Below are 26,033 nucleotides of genomic sequence, written 5' to 3'. Positions count from 1 at the left end.
ATCACTACCTAACTTTAAAACATTTTCGTTACCCCCCAAGGAAACTATACTCCTTAGCATTCACTCCCAGTTATCCTCTGCCCCAAGTCCTGGGAAAGCATTATTCTATTCTCTTTCTATTGGATTTCCCTCTTATGGATATTTCATATAATGGAATCACACAGCTGTGGCCTTTTCTGCATAACTCCTTTCACTTAGCATAATGTTTTCAAGGTTTATCCATATTGTAGCATGTATCCTTTATTTCTTCTCATTGCCAAATAATATTCCATTGAATGGGTATATCATATTTGATTTACCCATCCATCGCATTGATGTTCATTTGAGTTGTTTCCACTTTTTGGCTACTAAGAATAATTCTGCCATGATCATTAGCATACACTTTTTTAGACATATGTTTTCATTCTCTTGGACATGTACCTAGGAGTGTAATTTCTAGATTGTATGGTAAATCTATGTTTAACAGTTTTATGAACGGTCAAACTGTTTTCCAAAGTTGCTGCAACATTTTACAGTGTTACCCACGACAGTGTATGAGTGTTCTAATTACTACACATTCTCCACACCACTTGTTATTGTCTGGCCATCCTAGTGGGTATGATATGGTATCTCATTATGGCTTTGATTTGTATTCCCCTAATGACTAATAACCTTTGAGTATCTCATATGCTTACTGGTCATTTGAATATCTTCTATGGTGAAATGTCTATTCAAATACTTTGTCTATTTTTAAATTAGGTTGCCACCTTATTGTTGAGTCGTAAGTGTTCTTTGTATATTCTAGAAGTAGTTTTCTGTTGAGATATATGACTTGCAAAACTTTTCTTAATTTTTATAAGTTGTCATTTTATTTTCTTTATGGTGTCTTTAGAAGCACAAAACTTTAAAATATTTACGGATTCCAATTTATCTAATTTTGTTGTCTGCACTTTTAGTGTCATAAAATCTATTGCCTGAATGAATGCCACAACAATTTTCTCCTATGCTTCTAAGAGTTTTACAGTTTACCTTTTAACTTTAGATTTAAGAGCTATTTATTTTCATTTTTATATATGAGGTATAAATAAAATTAAGTAGGAGTTCCACTTCATTCTTTTACATGTCGCTGTCCAGTTGTTCTGGCAACATTTGTTGAAAAGAGTATTCTTTCCCTCATTGTATTGTCTCAGCACCCTTGTCAAAATGGTTCTGATGAACCTGGGAGCAGGACAGGGATAAAGACGCAGATGTAGAGAATGGATTTGAGGACACGGGGCGTGGGGGAAAGGTAAGCTGGGATGAAGTGAGAGAGTAGCATTGACATATATACACTACCAAATGTAAAATAGCTAGCTAGTGGGAAGCAGCTGCATAGCACAGGGAGATCAGCTCGGTGCTTTGTGACTCCCTAGAGGGATGGGATCAGGGGCGGGGGGGGGGGTGGGAGGAAGGTGCAAGAGGGAGGGGATATGGAGATATATATATATATATATATATATATATATACATATAGCTGTTTCACTTTGTTATACGCAGAAACTAATGCAACACTGTAAAGCAATTTTACTCCAATAAAGATGTTAAAAAATTAAACTGTAAATGTAGAGTTTATAGATGTGTTGCCAATTCTAGTCCAATTATCTTTTTGTTTATTCTTATGCCAGTACCACACTTTCGATTGCTGTATATTTGTAGTAAGTTTTGAAATTAGGAAGTTTGAATCCTCCAAACTTGTTCTTTTATTTTTCAATATTATTTTAGCTCTTCATTTCTGTTTGAATTTTAGGATCAGTCAGTAAATGTCTGAAAAAAACAAGTAGCTGAGATTTTTACAAGGATTAGGTAGTATTTTTTGATCAATTTGGGAAGTCTTTCCATCTTAGCCATATTATATCATGCAATCTATGAACATGGGTGTCTTTTCCACTATTTAATTATTTCTTTCAGCAATTTTTTGTGCTTTTCAATGTACGAGTTCTATACTGCCATTGTTAAATTTATTACTAAATATTTTAATATTTTTATACTATGATGTTATTATAAATGGAGTTGTTTTCTCCATTTCATTTTCAGATTGTAAAACTAATTTAATTAGAATACTGTCCTCAGTCTTAATAATTTATGGAGTAATTATAAACGTGTAGTTCACACTATTCCTTGGCTTAAAAATAATAGTTAACATTTATGTATCATTTTTTATGTTCTTGGCATTGTTCTAAGTATGTTATACATATATATTGTTCTAAGTATATACTATATATATATATTCTTTAATGTAATCTTTATAGTTACATTATGAGATAATTTCACAAATGAGACATAAAGAGATTAAGTGGTCCTTTCTTATTAAAACAACAACAAAAAGACAGTATATTCCCTTATACCTCTCAGAATACCGCTTATAATTTCATTTAACTTTTCTTCTGCTCCTTGGCTTCTGTTTCCTGTGAGATTGCTTTTTCATGTTAGTTAAGGTTGAATTTTATTTTTCATGCCTTATGAGGCTTGACTGTTGATTGGAACTCTGTCCAGGTGTAGGACTTATTAACTGGTGGCCCTCAGCATATAAAGATCCTGACTTTTCTTGTGGAAGCCCCCATACCCAATATAAAGTTACCTATGGTTTTTCTCCCTTAGTTCTTCAGCCTCTCTAAGAATGAATCTGTACTCTGCTTTTGAAGGATAGGTGAACTGTCTGCAGGAATTGTGAGAACAGATTAAGAGAAAGGGATATGAGTTGTCATTGTTTTTTGTGGTTTGCAAATTTTCACTGAATACTCATTTTCTGTGTGAAACCTCCTTCACCCCTCTGTTTTGAAATTTGAATTGTCCCTGAATTTGAAAGATCCAGTATTCTATGTGTGTGTGTGTGTGTGTGCGTGTGCGTGTGTGTGTGTGTATCTGTATATAAATGTATTCCCATGGGTGGATGGCTGGCTTGGAGAGAAGAGGGTACAAAGCAAGGGTTACCTTGGGGAGGATCTATTTTTTGTAGATTTTTACATTGTCCCCTGTTATTACCATGATGCGTTTCTCTCATCTTCTAAAGCAGTGGTCCCCAACCTTTTTGGCCCTAGGGACTGGTTTTGTGGAAGACAATTTTTCCACAGAAGGTGTGGGGGAATGGTTCAAGTGGTAATGTGAGCGATGGGGAGCGGCAGATGAAGATTCGCTCACCTGCCACTCACCTCCTGCTCTGTGGCCTGGTTCCTAACAGGCTGCAGACAGGAACCAGTCTGCACTCCGGGGTTAGGGAACCCTGTTCTAAAGTATTTGTACGTTCAAGTTCTAAGCCTTCCTGATCTGTTGACATAAGTCAATAGATTTATGAGTTAGAGTCCCACTCTATTCAGGGACATTTCAGCCTTTTGAGGTGTACTGTTAATTACTGTTAATTACCATGGCTCTACATGTTTTCCTCCTTCAATTCTTTACATTCTAGTGAGCATTTATATGCTCTATCAGTGCATACACTTCATCCACCAAAGCTACAATTATACCAGATGTTTTTTAACACACTTTTTTTCCTCTTGAAACCATCACAATGCTTGGCACATAGTAGATAATCAAAAAATTACTGGTGAAGCCAATGAAGTCAAATGGAATTGAATGGGACACAGTTTGGAAAATTATATATAACCAATGTATCTAAATATTATAATTCAGTAAAATTACTACATATGACTTGTGAAAAAACATTTTTATTGAAGTATATAAATTAATTAATTCACTGATTATTCATGTTACCTTGCTCATGGTAAGGCTGTTGCTTGAAAGCCACAGTCCAGCCATTGAATAAAAACTCTTAGAGGAAAACATAGGCAGAACACTCTATGACATAAATCACAGCAAGATCCTTTTTGACCCACCTCGTACAGAAATGGAAATAAAAACAAAAATAAACAAATGGGACCTAATGAAACTTCAAAGCTTTTGCACAGCAAATGAAACCACAAACAAGACCAAAAGACAACCCTCAGAATGGGAGAAAATATTTGCAAATGAAGCAACTGACAAAGGATTAATCTCCAAAATTTATAAACAGCCCATGCAGCTCAATAACAAAAAAAAAACCAAACAACCCAATCCAAAAATGGGCAGAAGACCTAAATATATATTTCTCCAAAGAAGATATACAGACTACCAACAAACACATGAAAGAATGCTCAACATCATTAATCATTAGAGAAATGCAAATCAAAACTACAATGAGATATCATCTCACACCAGTCAGAATGGCCATCATCAAAAAATCTAGAAACAATAAATGCTGGAGAGGGTGTGGAGAAAAGGGAACACTCTTGCACTGCTGGTGGGAATGTGAATTGGTTCAGCCACTATGGAGAACAGTATGGAGGTTCCTTAAAAAACTACAAATAGAATTACCATATGACCCAACAATCCCACTACTGGACATATACCCTGAGAAAACCAAAATTCAAAAAGAGTCGTGCACCAAAATGTTCATTGCAGCTCTTTTTACAACAGCCTGGAGATGGAAACAACCTAAGTGTCCATCATCGGATGAATGGATAAAGAAGATGTGGCACATATATACAATGGAATATTACTCAGCCATAAAAAGAAATGAAATTGAGACATTTGTAATGAGGTGGATAGACCTAGAGTCTGTCATACAGAGTGAAGTAAGTCAGAAAGAGAAAGACAAATACCGTATGCTAACACATATATATGGAATTTAAGAGAAAAAAAAAGTCATGAAGAACCTAGGGGTAAGACAGGAATAAAGACACAGACCTACTAGAGAATGGACTTGAGGATATGGGGAGGGGGAAAGGTAAGCTGTGACAAAGCGAGAGAGAGGCATGGACATATATACACTACCAAACGTAAGGTAGATAGCTAGTGGGAAGCAGCCGCATAGCACAAGGAGATCAGTTTGGCGCTTTGTGACCGCCTGGAGAGGTGGGATAGGGAGTGTGGGAGGGAGGGAGACGCAAGAGGGAAGAAATATAGGAACATATGTATACGTATAACTGATTCACTTTGTTATAAAGCAGAAACTAACACACCATTGTAAAGCAATTATATTCCAATGAAGATGTAAAAAAATATATATATCCTTCTTGTATCCCAGTTGAGACATTGGGATTCAGTTCTAAAATATGGAGTACAAAGAGAATAAATGAACAATACAACCAATCTTGGCCCATAAAAATACTCATCCCTCCTTTTGAGTAAGTATCAATGTCCATGGAAGCTATGTGTTGAAACTTGTGTAGCTTATGTCAGACTTGGTCCCTGGATGATAACGTAAAGGAAAGTTCTCTCATCCCTGACTTCTGAGTCAATTAGACATAATAGAAATAAGAAATTAACTCATGTTATTATATAACACTATGACTTGAGAGTTTATTTGTTACTAGCATTCCTCTAATAATAAAAAAATTGAACAAGTAAATATAATGTCATCAGTATTTCATTAGTAGAAAGTAAATTAAAAGTTGAATTGAAAATATGTTAGTATATAGCATCATCCGTGCATACTTAGCAAAGCCCTCCTGCCTTCCTTAGTAATTACTTCCACTAGGAAGTCCTTGAAAGTAAAACATTTTGATCGAGTATTTCTGTTGATTCCGTTTATTTCTGTTTATAATCCTTTGTGTGTATATGCTGTTTTACATAATGTATCTTTTCTCAGCCTTAAAATACAAGGACTCTACTCAGTAGCCGTCTTTCCTTGATGTGAAAGTCACTTGTTATTGACCCAAAATCCGATACAGATTCTAATTATTGTTTAATTGAGTAAAATTGAAAAACATTAAAAATTCACCTAGAAATCTGGAATGTTTAGCTTCTGTTGACAGCTAGAATATCTGACAAATGTGCTGCATTCCAGCATGACCACATGAGCTGGAGCTAACCGGCTTCTCCTCCTTTGGTGGAGTATCTGTTTTTGATTCCCCTTAGGTGCAGCCATTCTTTCAACGTACGCATGCATTCTTATACCTGGCCTCATTTATGTTACTTGTCTGGTCCCAAAAGGAATTTGGATTACAACCAGTTTTGCAACGATGCCAAAAAACTAGAACATAAATATATTAAGTTTGTTTTGTGGCATTTGAATTTTATAATTTTTACACAGGTTTATTATTTTCATGTAAAGTCTTGAATCTGTGATTATCTTAGCTGAGTGTCAGAGAGGTAGATTGCTATGTTATCTTACTTTTACATATTACTTTATATTTAAAAATCTGTTAGTTACATTTAGTCTTATCTACTTACTTGCTTGGGGAAAACATGAAGCAGTGGTTGTGCTTCATCATGAAATGGAGAATAAATTTAAGAAATATAAACTATTATCCATATGTTAGCCTACATGAGTTTAATAGGAAAAGTATGTATATTATGGATCAGACTTCCAAAGGTATTTGGAAGAAGTTGTCATCAACTCACACACTATCCACCTAAATCTGTAATATTCTCAATAACAATTTCAGATGTAAACTTGGGTAAATCAGTATCAATTTAATTATATTTAGTGTTTAAAATAGAAATGAGTTTTATTTATTCCCCAGGATGTGGGGAATTCTCCACTATATTCATTAAAATGTGTTCAGCTTCAAGTAATAGTAAACTTGAGTTCAAAAGCCTAAACAAACAGGGGTTTATTTTTCCTACATTACAAGAAGTCTGTAAAACATTTCCATGTTATATGCAGCTACTGTAAGTTGATGTTAGAGTTAAAAAAAAAAAAAAACCTTATTCATTTATTTAAAAGAAGTCTGTACCTTGTTTTTTCTAGCATTGATTCACTGGTTCAATATTGTCAGTGTTTGCATTTCTGTAAGTTTTCTATTCTTGTTACAGTCACAAGTTATTGCTACAACTCCAGGCCTTATGCCCACATTCAAAGCAATGCAGGGACATCAGTTGAAACTACCTTTATTATCAGGAAAAGCAAAAACATTCCCAGAAATCCATCAGCATAATTCAACATATGTCTCATTGACTAAAAAGATTTCAGATGGCCACTTCTAATTCAACTAGAAGCTTGGACTGAAAATACTTAGAGGAAATGGTCAAGGGAAAAGAGACAGGAATGAATGTTCAGTCAGCCAATTATTTGTATATGTCCATAAACCATATGGGTAATAATAGGGAAACACATACTGTCTCCTACAGTTGACAATGTCTACCCAGTCACTCTTGCTAAGCTGGTGTCCCCATTGCAGGCTTCTCACTAGCTATTTGTTAAGAAGCAGAGGTGTGGCAGCAGCACTGAAATTCTAGGAGCAGTATCAAAAATGCAAAGCAATTTCTAGAGGCAGTGGGGTGACGAAAGCAATGCAAGCTTGGCAGCCAGTAATCAACATCATCAGCACTAGATCAGTTTGTAGCATGGTTTTGCTGTGGTCCTGGCTACCACTTAACCTACCTTATCCCTGCCCATTTCCCTTGCTTAATTCTGTAGCCTTCCTGGATATTCTTTGAATGCCCAGTGCTCTTTAGTTAAACCCTTCATCTGTTTCATGTATACAAGAAGGTAACACAGGAATTGGCACAAGGAATTGTTGTAAGCCAAAGACATTCAGAGAAATAAGGAGAATCTGGAGTATGTTATTTTGAGTCAGTTGAGACTAAGGGCAATAATAAAATAAATTCTAATGTGCATTAACGGAAGGATGTCTGGCAGTCCATGATATGCAATAGGAAATGACAAACCACTTATGTTATTATCAGTGGTCACCTGGAAGAAGCACCCACTGAAAATAATGTTTAGAGAGCCAACAACATGAGAAATAAAATTCAAGACTGCAGAGTAGAGTGACCTACTCCAGTGGGATTGGAAATATTAAATAAATAATTTGATAAGTTCAAATCCCCTTGCTGTTGTTGTTATTGTTCAAATGCAGACAGAAAAACCAAAAACTTCCTATGCCTTCTCTGAAAGATTTCCTTATCTCTTAGAGCCACTGGACTAAAAGCCAAATCCCAGACAGAGTTTGCTTCTGTGGGTTGCTAAATTATGACGTTAATTGAATTCCCAGCCTCTCAAAGGACATTTAGGGATATGGAAAGAATGAACCTATAATTTTTAGAAAATTGGCTTATATGAGGAATCAGAGGATTACAAATACCAAAACTCAATCCACTCTTAGACTCTTTTGGCAGCAGAAGTGACACTCTTCCCAGTTTACTGAAGCTGTTCTCTGCCTTGCTTGAAAATGTTGAAAGGTTTGAGATACGGATATTTAGTGATTCTTGGTTTTGATAGAATGGTCAGGAACTTAGAAGCAACCTGATTGGATGGTTGATGACATGAGATTTGGAAAAGAATTATGTGGATGGAGCTCTTAGAATTTACCCCGAGTGTAGGAAAATTTATATTCTACAAGAATCTTCACAAAAATGCCCCCACTTCAAAGGAGCTTCTTAGTAATTAGGGTCACAAAATGACTTTTATAGCAATATCAGCTAGTATTCTTTCCAACCACCCTGGAAAGGACTTAATGAGATCATGAACAAAAAAACACATTAATCATGGTAGCTTTAAGGATGTATAAATTATATTCATGTTCAGCTACTTTGATCTCACTTATCCAATGCTAACTGATGTACTTTCCAGGACCAACGCCAAAACTGAGAATCAATATGGCAATGTATGCCAGAAGACCAAACAATCACCTTTTGGCATTTGGTCTTCTTCCACCATGATGAAGGTGACATTTTACCCTTTATAAGAGTCATATTCTCAGTTTGGTTTTGCTTTTTCCACCTCACAGGTAAACTACATATTTTAAAACAATAATAAAACTAAACACTTGTATTAGTCTGCTGGGGCTGCCATAACAAAATACCATTGACTGGGTAGCTTAAACAACAGAAATTTATTTTCACACTGTTTTGGAGGCTGAAAATTCCAAGATCAAGGACCATCAAGGTTCATTTTCTGTTGAGAGCTATCATCCTAGCTTGTAGATAATCACCTTCTTGCTAGGTCTTTACAGGGATGAGAGAGAGAGAGTTCTGGTGTCCCTCTTTTTATAAGGACACCAATCCTATAAGATTAAGGCCACACCCTTATTAATGCATTTAACCTTAATTACTCCTAAAGACCCTGCCTCTAAATACAGTCCCTTCGATGGTTAAGGCTTCAACATAATTTTGAGGGGACACCATTTAGTTACAGCACCACTCAACATTGCTGTTGATGTAGGAATTCCCTTTACCAATTAACAAGAAACACACAAACACATGAACAAAGGAATGAATAAATAAAGGCAATATATTGATGTACATTGTTGTTGTGGGTCTTTTCTTTTATCAGTAACTCAGAAGCAGCTGACCATACAGAATGACAAAATGCTTAATGTCTTTGTTATGGCACAATTGTCCAATATCACCTCCAGATGAAAGCGATATCCTTTGAACCACAACTGATTTATGGTGTTGTTTTTCCTACATCCAGTATTCATAGACACAGAAACTAAGGGCAGGAAGTTGGGTTTCATCTCTTCCTATTACACAATGTAATACTACTCACAGAATATCTGCTTCCTTTCCCCCATGACTCTGGGCTTTCAGTTCAGAGGTTTCATTACACAAGGGAGAAAACCATCCCAGTGGGCATAGCAGGGCCTAGTTCTATTAAATCAGAAGGTAAATTGCCACTGGCAATTTTGGACTCTTCGTGCCAACAGATGAACAGAACAAAAAGGGTTTACAGAGCTGTCTGGTATGATTGATCATGACCAACAGAGTGAGATAGGATTGCTGCCATATAGTGGGGACAGGAAGGAACATAGGTGCAATCCAGGGTTTATAATGTTCCAGAATTACCTTGTTCAGTGTTAATGGAATTCTATAGCAATTCTATACAGATGGGGCCAAAAAGAGATCCAAAACAAAGGCTTGGATCACCTCACTCAATAAAGAGCAACAACAGGCTGAGATCCTGATTGAAAGTAAATGAAAATTAATACTGCCTGGTTAGTTGAGGAGGAAAGTTATAAATTCTAAATAAAGGCTTATGAAGAGCTCTGGAAATGAGGGCTACATATAACCCATATCTTCCTCTATGTTTGTGTGTATGTGCATATGTGTGTGTTGGACAGTTTGATTTAAATCTGCTTGAAATCAAAATCATAGTTGTGAACTAGATAACCTAATCAATCAATCTAGATCCCCATCTGATTATAGGATTTATAACACCACTGCATTCCAAAAGATGCTGAGTTTTACAGAAAAGCTGATGCTATTGAATAGCTGTCAATGGGACATGCACCCTGAGTTGTTGTTCCAAGTAGGTCAGAACACTTGCACTGAATCTTCAGCATTTTCATACTTGACTTCATCATAGCCAACAGCATGAACATAAGAGTTGAGTAGAGATTCAGAGAAGTTTGCTAGGTTGCTCAGGAACAAATCATTTCTCTAGGAAAATGAACCCAAGTTGTTGGCTGCAGGAGTATTAGGCTCTAAACAATTGGAATAACTGTTCTTAGATAATTGTAGCAGTGGAAGCCTCTTACACATGTGTGTTAATAACTTATAAGGTTCTGATATATGGATTAATCTGTTGGTTCTCCCAAGAAGTAGGCAAACATGCATATGACCTTATTTGTAATATTGTTGATGAAACAAAGCCAGACAAATTACAGTCATGATCACAAAGTTTATAAATGAAGATGTTTGCACTGGAATGTGTGCTTCAGAACCCATATCACTGATGGAATTATAGACATACTGGAAAACACTGTATATGACACTTATAAATAAAATCATGCAACTTTGATAGCTTTGTTGCACAAAAGTTTTCTAAAGATGTCTTTGAAATTAAGCATGAGAATATTCATAATTTATGGAACAGCAATGACTAAATAAAATTGTTGGTAACTTGATTTATGCCTCTTGTCTCTTTCTGGATTGGGTGATGATGGAGGCCATAAGAGAGATTATACTCTGGGCGTAAGAAAGGTATTGCTTTAACTTCACTCTTCCGTAATGAAATTACAAATCTTTGATTTTCTCTAATTGAAAATAATTTATGTCATCTTGTTTTAGAAGTTATTTTTTAAAAATGACCTAGCAACTAATACCTTTGGGGAACTTTCTCTGGATTTATATTAGTCACTTCATGGACCAACCGTGATATTTCTCCAAAAACAACATTTAATAGTTGCTATGTACCCATTTTTGTTCATATTTGTGAATGCAAGAAGCTCTAGCTGATCCTCTTTTTTGTGTATGAAAATTCAGGAAACAAAAGAAACCCTATCCTTACCTCCAAATTCTAGAGCAGACATTGTATTAAGCTCTGAGATCAGGTAAGGATAACTAGGTAAATATTAATGAAATAGCAAAATGAAAAGGAACATATATTTGCACTGTAATATCCTGTAATTTTCAAAATGAACAAACTAAAAACATATTAATAAAGTAAAGAACAAGGAAAATAAAAATTCATAAACAGCAATGTTTCATCTTTCTTTGTAGGAACAGGTCCTTTTCCATTTCAATTGACACAAATATAAAATGATTTTCTTTAACTGAGTATCTATATTGATTTTGCTTTATGATCCATACATCTTCTCCGTGACTTCATTCTCCTCACTAAGACAAATAAGTTAAAATCCATCCATTCTCTAGAGTAGTTTCAATTTTCATGATGAATCAACCAAGTTTTGACCAGAATACCAACAGTAATTCTCTTCTTTGTCTCTTTTGACAAGTAATTGTATTTGTTCTATAAAAAACAACGCTCATTAATCCACATTGTTCTTTTTCAAAACCAGAAGTTTAAGATTTTATGTTAGATATTGACTGACCATGCATCTCAAATATCCTTTTATTATATTTAAAAGGTTCACAGGATGGTATTCACAAATGAATGCCACACCTTGAAAAACAATGTAGTTAAAAAGGTAGCATAGATGCCTGGGTGAGACCTGAATTAACTAGACATTTTGAGAATGCTGAACATTTACATTTTCAGCACATCTAATTAACTTGTAGGTATTACATTCCAGTTGATTCAGGGAAACTCATACACATGCATGACATGAAAAAAATCATTGTCACTGTGAAATGGTGTTTTACACTTACACCCCTACAGGCAGTTTTCTTTTTTCAGAATTAAATATGCATCAAGCTGCATATTAGAATCCACCTGAAACGTTTCCAATATTTCTTCCTTTTCCTTCGTGCCTTTTCACTTTTAATTCCTACTGAGAATGGGAAATGGAGACTGTAAAGAATCATAAAAGAAAAATTCTGACCATATTCTCAAACACAAACATAAAGAAAGCATAGTTTTTATACTTCATGGGACTTTGCTTTTTCTTTTGAATATTATTTTATTTTATCTTATTAGACAGCAGGTTCTTATTAGTTATACATATTAGTGTATATATGTCAATCCCAGTCTCCCGATTCATCCCACCCCTCACCATGGGACTTTGTTTTAATCAAATTCAATCACTTGTAGATTCATTCCTCCATTTCTAGTCCAAGAAGCAACACACAATTTTCACTTTAATGAGTAAAAGTAAAAGCTTTACTCAATACATTATCTTCCAACATAAAGTACAAATAATACCATTGCATGCTTATAGGAAACCTTTTTCATAATCTGGTACTTCCTAAATTGACTCTTGAAAAGGTAAATGATCATTTGGAAAATTCTTCTTATGTATGCTATATACCTTTTAAAGACAACTTGGAGTTCAAAATAATACAATAAATGACACTCATGGTTTCTTATATCATGAATTTCAGCACAAAGAAACAATATTTTCTAAAACCATGTATAAAACTATTGAGTTCAGCATGCAAATAATTCAAAATAAATCCGTTTCAAATAAAAAATTACTTGATTTCTTCAAGCAAAAACCAATAGCTCAAAAAGTCACTTCAATGCTTTGACACGTTTAAGTAACCAGCTAAAAGTGCATGACTAATTCAGCTGGCTATGCAAAAACAATTGTCTCTCAGATGGTCAAAACTTAGCCACAAAATGCACTAATGGGGATAAATAATCTCTGTGCACACTAAATAGAATACAAAACAATTTTTCCATGAAAAACATGCAAAATTTGCACATATAAGCAAGCAGGGAAGACTTCTTCAAGACTGATCTGTTGTTCTTAAAGTTTGTATATTTTATTGGAGTTTTGGTGTTGCTAGTTTATCTTGCTTTTGTTCTGGTGGTTTTGTTTTTATTTAAATGTCAGTAGGGAATTTTTAACCTCTGACTACCCACATTTTAGTCTGGAATTTAACATCACTTTTTTTCTCCAATTGCCCTTAAAGATATCCAGGATTAAACACATGTTATTAATATTTCTCAGAAACAGTGAATCACACAAATACTTTTAAACAGAAACATAAAAACAGAGGAAAAAGAAGAAAAGAGAGGCTATATAAAACTGAAAGCAAGCAAGAATTTCCCGCCAATCATAATGTGAAAATACACTTTAACTCTTTAAATTTTAAACAAAAAAATTTCTAAGAGGGAGACTGTGTCTGCTTAATCTCTTTGGCAACAGTTTTCTTTTTCTCCTTCCTTCATTGTTTTTCTAAGGTAGATCCAGAGAGCACATCAGAGAAGTAAACACTATAGTCTGCAGATATCATATTACACACACAACAATTTGTATGATAATTATTTTTTCTTGATTGCAATTTAACTCTTTAAAAATGCAAATTGTATAATTACTGCCAAAAAAAGAAAAAAAAATGTTCTCCATGTGTAATGACAAAAATTCCACAAAAGTCCTATAAATTTTGCAGCATAATGGGTTTACAGATGAAAAGAAAAAAAGAGTGTACTCTATTAGACAAGTCCATTATGGAAGAAAAACACACTGGGTTGAAAATCCTTACAGTTAACAATTTCTAGGTGGTTGTTGATTACTGTCTGGAGCCCTACCTTTTCTTCAAAACCTGTTGTAGAGGGTAAAACATATTTTTCCCTTCTGATATATTTCCCAGTTATATCGATTAGATCAAAAGTAATGTCAGAAAATCTAAAATTAAGCATTCAAACCTGCAACTACTTGAAACATAGGCAATAAAGCATTAGAAAAAATCACATCTATGCTTACAATCAATTTTACAAATAGTTGAAAATATGGACCTCAGTAAATATATACACATACCTACTATATACACTATATATCCTTTTTCTTGACAAGCTTTTGTGACTAGATAGAAGAAGAGCAATGAATTCTCCTAAAGCAGTGTGTCATCATAGGCACCAAATTTAGCAATATGACAGCTAAACTTTCCTGAATACCTGCTGTGTGTCAGTCTCTGTGTTTAGTGTGTTATGAAGATCAGATCCTTCATAATCCCCAACAGGAAGGCATGAATAGCATCCCTTTATTCATATAAGAACTTGAGATGCAAAGGGTGATTAAGAGGTGAGTCACAAAGCCCAGATCTAACTGTGCATACCAGATCCCACAGCCAGCACCCATACTGTTCTACCTCCTTTCTCCCCAGTGAAAAAACAGACCCATTTACCACTTGGCTTGACTGGGCACATGGGCAAGTTAATTATTTGGTGTGTGCCCAGTCACTCACATCTGATAAATGGAAAAGCTAATTCACTTACCTAATGCACAAAAGAGCTGTGAAACATTATACAAATGAGCTTTGAAATTGGTGTGTTAGGTAAATGTAAACAATAAAAACTTTCACAAATGATTATTTTTGATGCATAAAGTTTAAAGGATTAAGCAGTATTTATAATAAAAAAAATATTGTCTCCAAAATTAAACACAAATAGTCAAGTCCTGAATCTATCAATTAATAGCTAGGTAAGCACGGAAAGGATCCTTAAACTCAATGAGGCTAATTTTCCTCTTCTGTAAAATGGGGATAGTGAGTATTACAGAATTATTAGAGGAATTAAAATAATGCATGAAAAATAATTTGACATATAGTAGACACTAAACAAAGTATACCTGTTATTATTATTTTATAAATCAGAAAAAATCTGAGTACCAAATTAATACGTGAATTCCCTATTTGCGTACTGCTTTCATATGTAGAATCATCTGCTGATTGAGGGAAAGGGAACCTTTTAACAAGCAAGAAAGTAAACATAATTCTTTCCCTCCTAATATCACATATATATATATATATATATAATATTATATATAATATAGTAATACTTGGCTTAACTGTATTGGAGAAAGCCATCTGGCTATGGCAAATTTGTAACATGCCATTTTGAGTCTAATTTATTGATATGTTTCATGTTTAACTGTATATTAAAAATGTGACTTACTTGGTGTCAGTTTCTTGTGAAAGACCAAGGGAATAGGAAGTACCCTCATGGTGTTGCCAGACCACTGATGCTGGACTTGCAAAGGAGTAGGGAAAAAACAGTCATGTAACACTTTGTTGACCATCACTTCTAGCCTATAGGTGATTAAAAAGTTTAAGAAAATAGTGGGAGATTAAAAAGATAATTATTTGCAGAAAGATGTGCTGTGGGTGCTGCCATTCTTCTGTGGCAGAGTGGTGGGCAATCATGTTTCCACCTCATATCTCATGAAAAGGGATTCAGAGCAACCATGCAAAGAACTTGATGTATGTCCTCTACAGTTGTGGGCAGGATGACTGGTGTTTGATAGACACCTAAGGAAAATAAGGCTCAGAGACTTGCTTGCTAACGTACACATCTGGAGTTTGTCATGTCAAAGGCTGCATGAGTGTATCCTGTGGACCAGATGTGGGTCATGTGTACAAGAATCAGTCTGGACATGTCTTAGATTCTGTTCAAGAAGGGCACTCTGTAGGTAAAGAAAAGCTAATAAAACAGGTACAGCCATCTTCCTCCCAGTCTGTGGATAAAGCCAACAAATAAAGGATCTATAGACGTATAGAGCCAAGAGAATGACCAAGGAGTTTAGCTAGGAAGGTGACACACTGCTTCTGATGCCTGCCTAACCTCTGGTCTTCTGGTCATATAAGAGAATAATAGTATTACTTCAGCTAATTGTGGTTAAGGATTTTGTTTCTTGTAGCCAAAATCATCATAACTACTACTATAGCTAATCTATAGGATTCATGTGAGAATTAGTGGAAATTTATGAAAAGTCCTTAGTAAGATATTTTTGAATGTAGTTGACAGGCACTAGATAAATAGTAGATGTTTCCTTAAGGTTTTTGATAGAAAGAAGAGAAAAATGAAGACAATGTAAATGAACTGAAATATATTATTAAGGAAGATAAAGCATGTATGTACAAGTACAATATGTAATAAACATTATAATGTTTTAAATGCTACACAAAACTGTGAGTTTTCAGAAGAGGGAGAGACTATTTCCAGCAGGGAATATATTTGATGACATTATTTGAGAGAGAGGTTGCTCTCTGATTTCTCCCAGGTAAGTTTCAGCTCACAAATGTGTTTGCCCATGTATAAATCAGGGTTCAATCAGAGGAGCAGGACACAAGGAATTACATAGAATAGGGAATTTGTTTACAGAGATTAAACCTTCCACAATCATGGGAGCTGGTGGGGAGACCTATGAAAGGCTGTTGTCTCTGCATCTGATGTTGGATGTGATGTTTCTGTAGTTCAACCAGTAGAGCATTTGGAGAGAAAAGTTAGACCTGAAATGGGCTAGAATAAGAAAAAACTGGCATCTTTGCTGATGAACCTGAACACACAAGGACAAACTGAAACCCATGTTGGACTCTTTTTCCCCAAACCTTGCTGAAACAGGTAACTTTCCAGGGTTGCTGGCACCTTTGACCACAGACCAATACATACATTTCTCTGGGCCTAGACTCAGAGGAACTTTAGGAGATCCAGTGTAAGTTGCAGGAGCTAGAGGTCTGGACACTGCCCCATGCCTAGAACATGAGCTCAAAGATCAGATGCATCATGCCTGACCAGAGAGGAGGCTGACTTTCAGAGAATACAAATAACCACTGCATCACTTCTAGTCTCCACCTTTCATGCAAAGTTTGACCTGTCTTGTGGCCAACCCTAACCCAGAGCCACACAGGGAAGGGTATTCTGAGAAATATAACTGTAGCTTTGCTAAGTGACAAAGCCAGCACAGCCAATAACTTTTTAATTATAATTATTTTATATCATTTAAACTTTAGGAGATTTCACAGAATGACCAAATATTTGGGCTTCCCTTAAAGAAAGAAGTTTGTGAAGATATTGACGAAGTGATTGTAAAGTTTATGTGGAGAGGCACAAGACCAAGAATAGCCAACACAATACTGAAAGAGAGCGAAGTGGGAGGACTGACACTACCTGACTTCAAGACTTACTATAAAGCTACAGTAATCAACACAATATGTTGTTGGTGAAATAATAGGCAAAAAGACCAATGGAGCTGAATAGAGAGCCCAGAAATAGACCCACATAAATATAGTCAACCCATCTTTAACAAAGGACCAAGACAACACAATAGAACAAAGGTGCTCTTTTCAATTAATGTTGCTGGAACAACTGGACATCCACATGCAAAGAAATGAATCTAGATGCACATTTTGCAAAAACTAACTCAAAATGGACCCCAGACCTAAATGTAAAACATAAAACTACTAGAAGACAAATAGACAAAACCTGGGTGACCTTAACTATGGTGATAACTTTTTAGATACCATACAAGGGCATGATCCATGAAATAAATAACTGACAAATTAGACTTAATTAAAATTAAAATGTCTTCTCTGTGAAAGGCAATGTCGAGGGAATGAGAACAAGCCACACACTGGAAGAAAATATTTTCACAAGATACATCTTATGAAAGACTGTTATCTAAAATACAGAAAGAACTCTTAAAACTCAATAATATGAAAACAAACAACCAAATTAAAAAAATAGGCCAAATACCTTAACAGATACCTCACCAGAAGATACACAGTTGGCAAATAAGCATATGAAAAGATGTTCTACATCATATGTCATTAAGGAAATGCAAATTAAGGGCAATGTGATATCACAACACACCAATTAGAATAGCCAAAATCTACAACACCAACAACACCAATGCTGGTGATGATGTAGAGCAACAGGAACTCTCATTCACTGCTGGTGGTAATAAAAACTGGTACAAACACTTTGGCAGACAGTTTAATGATTTCTTACAAAACTAAACATACTCTTACCATGCAATCCCTCAATCATACTCCTTGGTATTTACCCAAATGAGTTTGAAGTTATGTCCACACAAAAACCTGTACATGGACATTTATAGAAACTATTCATAATTGCCAAAACTTGCAAACAACCAAGATATCATTCAGTACAGCAATGAATAAATGAACTATGGTACATCCAGACAATGGGATGTTATTCAGCACTTAAAGTGAAATGAGCTATCAAGCCATGAAAAGACATGGAGGATCCTTAAATACATATTACTAAGTGGAAGAACCCAATCTGCAAAGTCTACATGATATATGACTCTAGTTATATGACTTTCTGGAAAAGCCAAAACTATGGAGATAGTAAAAAAAAAAAAAAAAAAAAATCAGTGGTAGCTAGGAGTTGCAGGCTGGGGTGGGGTGAATAGGTAGAGTACAGAGGATTTTTAGGCCAGTGAAAGTATACTGATGGATAAACGTCATTATACATTTGTCCAACCCACAGGATGTCCAACCCCAAAAGTCAGCGATAATGTAAACTGAGGACTTCAGGTGACTATGATGTCAGTGTACGTTCAAATGTACCCTCTCATGGGCGGTGTTAATAATGGAGAATGATATGCATGTGTGGAGGCAAAGTTTATATGGGAAATCTCTGTGCCTTCTCTTGCTGTGGACTTAAAGCTACTCTAAAAAATAAAGTTATAATTAAAAGAAAAGAAAAGAAAAAAAAAACATCAGTTGAGCTGACATTCATACATGACAGCAGGTGACTTGAGGTGGGGAGAAGCAGCCCCCTTGCATTGGTTTGAGCTCTCTTGTTTGCCATCATCCCCATCATTTCCTATCAACTTCCAACACCAAAACCTTATCAGTTATCATTTACTGTCACTGTAGACTGAATGTTTGTGTTCCCTCAGAATCCATATTTTGAAACCCTAATCCCCAATGTGATAGTATTTGGTGGTGGGGCTTTTGAGAGGTGACTAGGAGACACCATAATGGGACGGATGCCCTTATAAGAAGATTAAGAGACCAGAGCTATCTGCTGTTTGAAGATACAGCAAGGAGGCTATCCACAAGCCAGGAAGGCTTTTACTAGAAACAACCATGCTGGCTCTTGATCTTGGCCTTCTAGCCTCCAGAACTGTGAGAAATAAACCTTGGCTGTTTAAGCCACCCAGTTTATGGTATTTATTTGTTAGAGCAGCCCGAGTTGACTAAGATAAGCATACTGCTTTTCTTTTTTCTTTCATTCATTAAGCCTGGGTTCTGAAGAGTTTTGCATTTGGGACCCCATATTTTGAAGGAGAGTTCGGATTGAGTATTTGAGAAGGGTTTACATTTGATATGGAAAGTGATAGATAACTTAGGAAAAATTGTTACTAGAAATATTTCTTAAACTCATGAGCAGTCTTAGGCCTGATGAAGATTAAAGTGTGAAGGACAGTTTGGTGAGATATGGTAGTCAGAAAGTGACTTGGTGCCAGATGGTAAAGGGTCTGGAATGCCAGCTTTATTTGGTAGACATCGGGAAGCAATTGAAGCATTTTACAGAGGTGAGGGAAATGACCACAACTATGGCATAGGAAAATCAATCTAGAAGTTGTATAATAGTGAATTAGGTGGGAACAGAGACAGAGATGGAAAGTATCTTTTATAATGCAGCAATTTTTACTTTATTACCAGTCTTGCCTGAAGACCAGTCTGATTATTCTTATGGCCACTGGGCCATTGTCTTTGTCCCACTTAAAAATATCACAGAATTTGAAGCCCTAGATTTATTTATCACTGTGGTTGATAGACAGAACTCCAAGTTTTCCTTTGTTTAAGGGAAACACATTCAAGCTGGTATTCAAGTTCATATTCAAGCTCCCCAGGTGGTTTGGTTGCCAAAACTGTTCTGGAAATCTTGCAAACTCTGTTCTGTGGCATTTAGCACTGCTGCTTTCAATCTTGGCTGGAAACCATAAAAATAATATTTCATTCATTATGTTGTAGAAGAGTCCCTTAGAGCTTCGTACTTGAAAGAGGAGATATTGTGCAGATAGCATCACATTTCTATGCACAGCAAGGCACCAGATTGACAAACAGTTAAGTTATGACTTAAGGGATATTATTAAAATGGTAATATTACTTTATCACCAAAGAATTATGAGGTCTTAGTTATATCCTCTAAGTGACTGACTGAGAAGGAAATTATTCAAACTAGTAAGACTGGGAAGACACTTTAGTTCATTCCTGAGCAAACCTATGCTTACTCCGAATAATAAATGGAGTTGGTGTCTTTCATTAGAAACCCCCAAATCACAATGAGCCAAAAGAATATTACTCCACTAACTACATTTCAGAAAATAGGGTTAGAATTGAAGAACTCAAAAGCAAAACTGGTGACTATCCCCCAAATCTCAAATGCTTTCAAAATACTGAACTGCTTCAATAGAGATGAAGAAGTAAATACTAAACAAAAACCTTTAACTTACACATTGCACACAGGTATAGACATCATATTACCCCTCTACTGTACACATATCTAGTTTGATTCCATTGAGAGAACTTTAGCAATCAGTGAAAGTACTACAGCTAAAAGGACAATATACATACATAAAATAAGAATGTTTTGGTACTTAGTAAAATAAAAGAAGCACCCATATTAGGGTAAGCTGTCTCCCAAGAGGTCCTCTGCATTGGAGTTCTCTGTCCTCATCTTTGGGACTTCCAGTACCTTGTTCAATTTTGGGGAATATTGACTGCTAGACTGCTGAACTTCATATCCCTATAGAGAGAAAGCTATTTCAAGGCAGCACAGAGACCTTATTTTGTAACCAATGGCCAAGTTCCTTTTTTTCACTTTTGTGTAAGCCAAACTACCAACACAAAAGTCTATTCTGTCGTTTCCTGGTCCTAAGTCTATTTGCTTTTTACACTCTTCATATCTAATTTAGACCACAAATACTAGTCAATTAATAATTCATAATCAGAACATCTCTAAATATACTTACATTTGAGGTTAGGGCTTCGACATATAAATTTTTTTTTCTGGGAGATGCATAATTCAGTTCATAGCACAGAGGAAATCAGAAAATTAACTTATAAGCCTCAATGTCTTCATGTTGAACATCAGGATAATGATATCTTCTTCAAATTGTTGTTACCCGGAACAAATGAGATAGTACTTTTTTTTTTTTTTTTTTTTTTTTTTGCGGTACGCAGCCCTCTCACTGTTGTGGCCTCTCCCGTTGCGGAGCACAGGCTCCGGACGTGCAGGCTCAGCAGCCACGGCTCACAGGCCCAGCCACTCTGCGGCATGTGGGATCTTCCCAGACCGGGGCACAAACCCGTGTTCCCTGCATCGGCAGGCAGACTCTCAACCACTGTGCCACCAGGGAAGCCCGAGATAGTACATTTTAACAATATAATAGTTGTACAATAAATCTATGGTTTCCCCTACATCAAACCATCTGGTTAGAAGGCCACACTATCCCTGGACTTGTATTTTGCTCAAATCCCTGCCTCTGCCCTCCTGCTGGGCTTGGATCTTTGGCTGGGGTGTCCAGGCCCATAACTGCCAGAATCAGACATCTGAATGCCTACTCAAATCCCCTTTACCTGTTTACTGGTGTTCAGATATGCCCTCAAAAATCCCAGTATAAACAAAACGTATAGATATAGATAGTTATAAGATATATAGATATTCATATATAGATAAAATCCCTTACCTCAACCATATAGAGATTCTACATTTCCCCACCTGTCCAGTGGCCACTTCAAAAGTGTACTGCAGTCAGATTCCAGAAGGGCTAACTAATAATATTTTAAAAGAAAGTTAGGAATATATTTAATACTAGCGCTCTTTCTATATATCTGGCCCTATCTTGCCTTTTATTTTCATCCTATTACCTGCTGTTTTCACCAGACCTCTAGATCAAAGGTTATTTACTGACAACATAAAGAGAAGTGGCATTAATTGTTCTGAAGATGCTTTTCAGAAATTTTTAAAATAATAATGCATTATTTGTGAAGAACTTAGCTCAGCATATGAACGTTAAACTCTATATTTCCAAGAGTTGTTGTACATGTATATAGTTGATTCTTTCACTTTTCCTACTGAGACACTTGTGATGTCTGATATAATAATTGCTTTCTAGTTACAGTATGTGTGGTCTCATCTAATCCTCACAAAAACCCTATGGGGGTACTGAAGCATAGAGAGACAGTTGACCTTTCCAAGGTCACCCAGCTGGACAGTGGTAGAGCCAGAATTTGAACTCAAGCAGTCTCTTTTCTGAGGCCACACTTAATCACTGTGCAATATTGCCTTGAAATGAAGGGAAAAGTGGAGTCATATAGCCAGTGTCCATGGAATGGTCCATAGCCAAGGCTGTCTCCCTGGGACTCCATGCCACTTGTCATGTGTCATTTCAGCTCCTGAAGAATGAATGGTCAATGTAGCTATTTTATATTCTTGCTGGAAAGGAGATTGAATCTGCTAGAAAAGGACTCTGAGAGCACAGTTGACATCAGTCAGGTTTCTGCTCCATGGATTAAATCTGACAAAAAGCAGATTACAAAACCCTCTCCCCAAATCCTGCACCTTCGTATTACTTTAAGATCTAATTTGTTTTGAAGAAAAAGTCATATAAAGATGCCTGCAAGCTGAAAATATTCAGAAAATGACTTAATGTCTGCATTAGGACTTTAAACTTACATGATATAAACAAAATGCAGAATTAGCCTATTATATTTGCATTCACACAGGAAAATAAGACACTCTCTTAGATCTTGGACAGTTGGCCACTAGAAAGGTCTTAGATCCACCAGTGATCTGGCTGATCAGCTTGGGAATTAAGCCCTAGCATGCTCAGAATGAGAGAAATGCTGCTTTGTAGAAATGCAGGCAGATCAGGATAAGGGAAAAGGAGAAACAAGACACAAATGGTATCTCGATTCAGCTTTTTCAGTCTGTCTTATTCACACAGCATTCCTTAGAGATTTGATATTTGCCTTCTTATTGAAAGAAATGCACACGATTGTAAAAGGAAAAGGCTGTCTCTAAATGTTTTTACATTCATATAATGTAAATGCCCGCCACTATACAAAAAGTAAAGAAAAGCAGTATAATACAGTGGAAAACATATGCTTTCTGGTATCATGCAGTCTTAGCCAAATTTTAAGCTCCCTGAATCTGAGTTTTCTTATTTGTGAAATAGATATTGATCTCACAGAGCTTCTGTGAAAAGCAGTGAAATATCCCCAAATCATCATGCACTGGGAGAGGTATCACAGTTATATGGAGAGCAGGGACTTGGGAGATGGACTGTGTTCAAATCTCACTTCACTCTTATTAGCTGTGTGAGTTCAGGAAAGTTACTTCAGCACCCTGGACCTATAAAATGAGGATGATAATCATAGTGCCTACTACACAGAATTATTATGAGGATTTAATGAATAACTAGTTGTAAAGTGATTAGAACAGTGCCCAGATCAGAGTAAATAATATGTAAAAATTGAAAAACAAATAGTGTGTTTTGTTAGTGTGTTATGCTATTAACAGTCTGACATTCATTTCCTCTACTTCCACATACAGCATCCCATCTTTGCTTTCAGTAATATTACCACCTGTCTTTAAATAGTCTTAACTAAGCAGTCAATTCAAGTGCTTCAACCAGTTGTGGCTGAGGGGTGGGAATGTGACCCAATCTAGGCTAATCAGATACACTCTCCCTGGAATTTGACTCATTAGCAGATACTACACAGACTGTATTGAAATGTATTCATCCTGACTATTGCACCCTAAAGTTACCCTCCATTAATTTCTCACTTTAAGATTTCCAAGGTTGCCCTAGTCTCTGCCCACATTAGGACATATTTTGATAGCTTATCCATCAATTCTATGAGCCAACTCCTATCCTTTTGATAAATCAGCCCCTATTTCCTTTGTTTTCTTAAATCCATTTCTTTTCCTGTTTTTATTTATAATCTCATATTTTATATTTATTTATTTTTAAAAATTTTTATTGGCGTGTAGTTGATTTACAATGTTGTGTTAGTTTCAGGTGTACAGCAAAGTGAATCAGTTATACATATGCACATATCCACTCTTTTTAGATTCTTTTCCCATATAGGCCATTATAGAGTATTGAGTAGAGTTCCCTGTGTTATGTGGTAGGTCCTTATTAGTTATCTATTTTATATATAGCAATGTGTGTATGTCAATCCCAATCTCCCAATTTATCCCTATCCCCTCTCCCTCTCTGGTAACCACAAGATTGTTTTCTATATCTTTGACTCTATTTCTGTTTAGTAAATGAGTTCATTTGTACCATTGTTTTAGATTCCACATATAAGCGATATCATATGATATTTGTCTTTGTCTGACTTACTTCACTCAGCATGACAGTCTCTAGGTCCATCCATGTTGCTGCAAAAGGCATTATTTCATTGATTTTATGGCTAATATTCCATTGTATATATGTACCACATCTTATTTATCCATTCCTCACAAATACTCCCCAAATGTGTACAATAGGCACACAATACAATTTTATTCATTATTAGAATCAGAGTAATCATTCTAAATTGTTCTTCTGTACTCAAGTCATTAGTTGTGCTCATTTAAACTGATGAAATGATTTAGTCCTATGTCACCTCCAGTCCCACCCATGGCAAGCAAAAAGGGTATATATGTAATTATAATCTGGCAAGGTTGGATGTGTGTATGACTGGAGAAGGATGTCTCCTAATGACCAGCCTTAGCCCTGGGATCTACGAGATGAGCCTGGACAATCAAAGACTCAAGGTTGGCTCTTCATTTCCTTTCAGTCTCAGAGGTGCATAGAATTTAAAACAATTCAGAGGTTGGAAAGAAGCAAAGTCACTGAGGCTTCATGTGCTCTGATTTTGCTAATATATCTCTCCCCTTCCTGCTAAAAGATGGACAGAAACTCATCAGAGAACAAAATGTAAGTGTCTGTATAATGTGAGAATGGCTAATTGGACTTTGAAAAATACACACATACAACAAAATAAATCTCTAATTGCTGACATTTCCAACACTAATACAAAGTAAATAACTTCACACTGAGAAGTTAGAAATCATGTAGTGAGCAATTTGGGGAGAAAAAAGGAGTCTTTTCTGGACTGGTTAAATCATTTATCAAAAACTGTAAGCAAATCTATAGAGACAAAAAATACATTAGCAGTTGCCTAAGGCCAAGAGATGATGGTGTGGGAAGTGATTGCTAATGGGTACAAGGCTGCTTTGGGGGATGATGAAAATGTTCTAAAATTAGATGATATGATGGTTGCACAACTCTGTAAATATGCTAACAATCACTGAATTCTGCACTTTAAACAGGTAAACTTTCTAGTGTGAAAATTATTCCTCAATATGTTGTTTTAAAAAACAATTTCTGAATTTCCATATTTTGAGTGACTAGAAATCTCTAGCTAGCCTGAGTGAAAGTTAGCAGGCTTGGATTAGGGATTCCAGAACAGAGTGGAAAACATAAAGATTAGTAAAATGCATACAAATCAAAATCTGTGTTCAGATCCCTTAGGTCAGTACCAGACAACTAATGGAAACCAGGGGCTGGATTACAAATGAGAATTGAGCCTGGGTTGTAAGGAGATGGACATTGGACAAAGCAGGAGCAAGTTCATTTCAACTTGTCACCCTGATAGACTGGGCGCCATGGTCTAGTGAAGATTTCTCAATGAGATATAGTACACCTGTACTATTTACCTGTCTGGTGTAGAGTCTAAGAGAATCTTTAGGCCAAAGAGTACCCAGGATTCTGAAGAACACCCTTCATAATGTTCTTATTTCCTTATCTCAGGCTTAGTAAGTTGCCAGCAGCCAGCACATTCTCTGAGTGTGGCTACACAGGCCACACACCAGGCTGCTGGGTGTGTATTTGGCTATCCAATGGAAATATGAAGTTTATTGATAAAACCTTCTTTCC

This window comes from Phocoena phocoena, chromosome 2, assembly GCF_963924675.1.
Source record: "Phocoena phocoena chromosome 2, mPhoPho1.1, whole genome shotgun sequence".
Classification (NCBI taxonomy): Eukaryota; Metazoa; Chordata; class Mammalia; order Artiodactyla; family Phocoenidae; genus Phocoena; species Phocoena phocoena.
Note: the sequence above shows the minus strand (reverse complement) of the source record.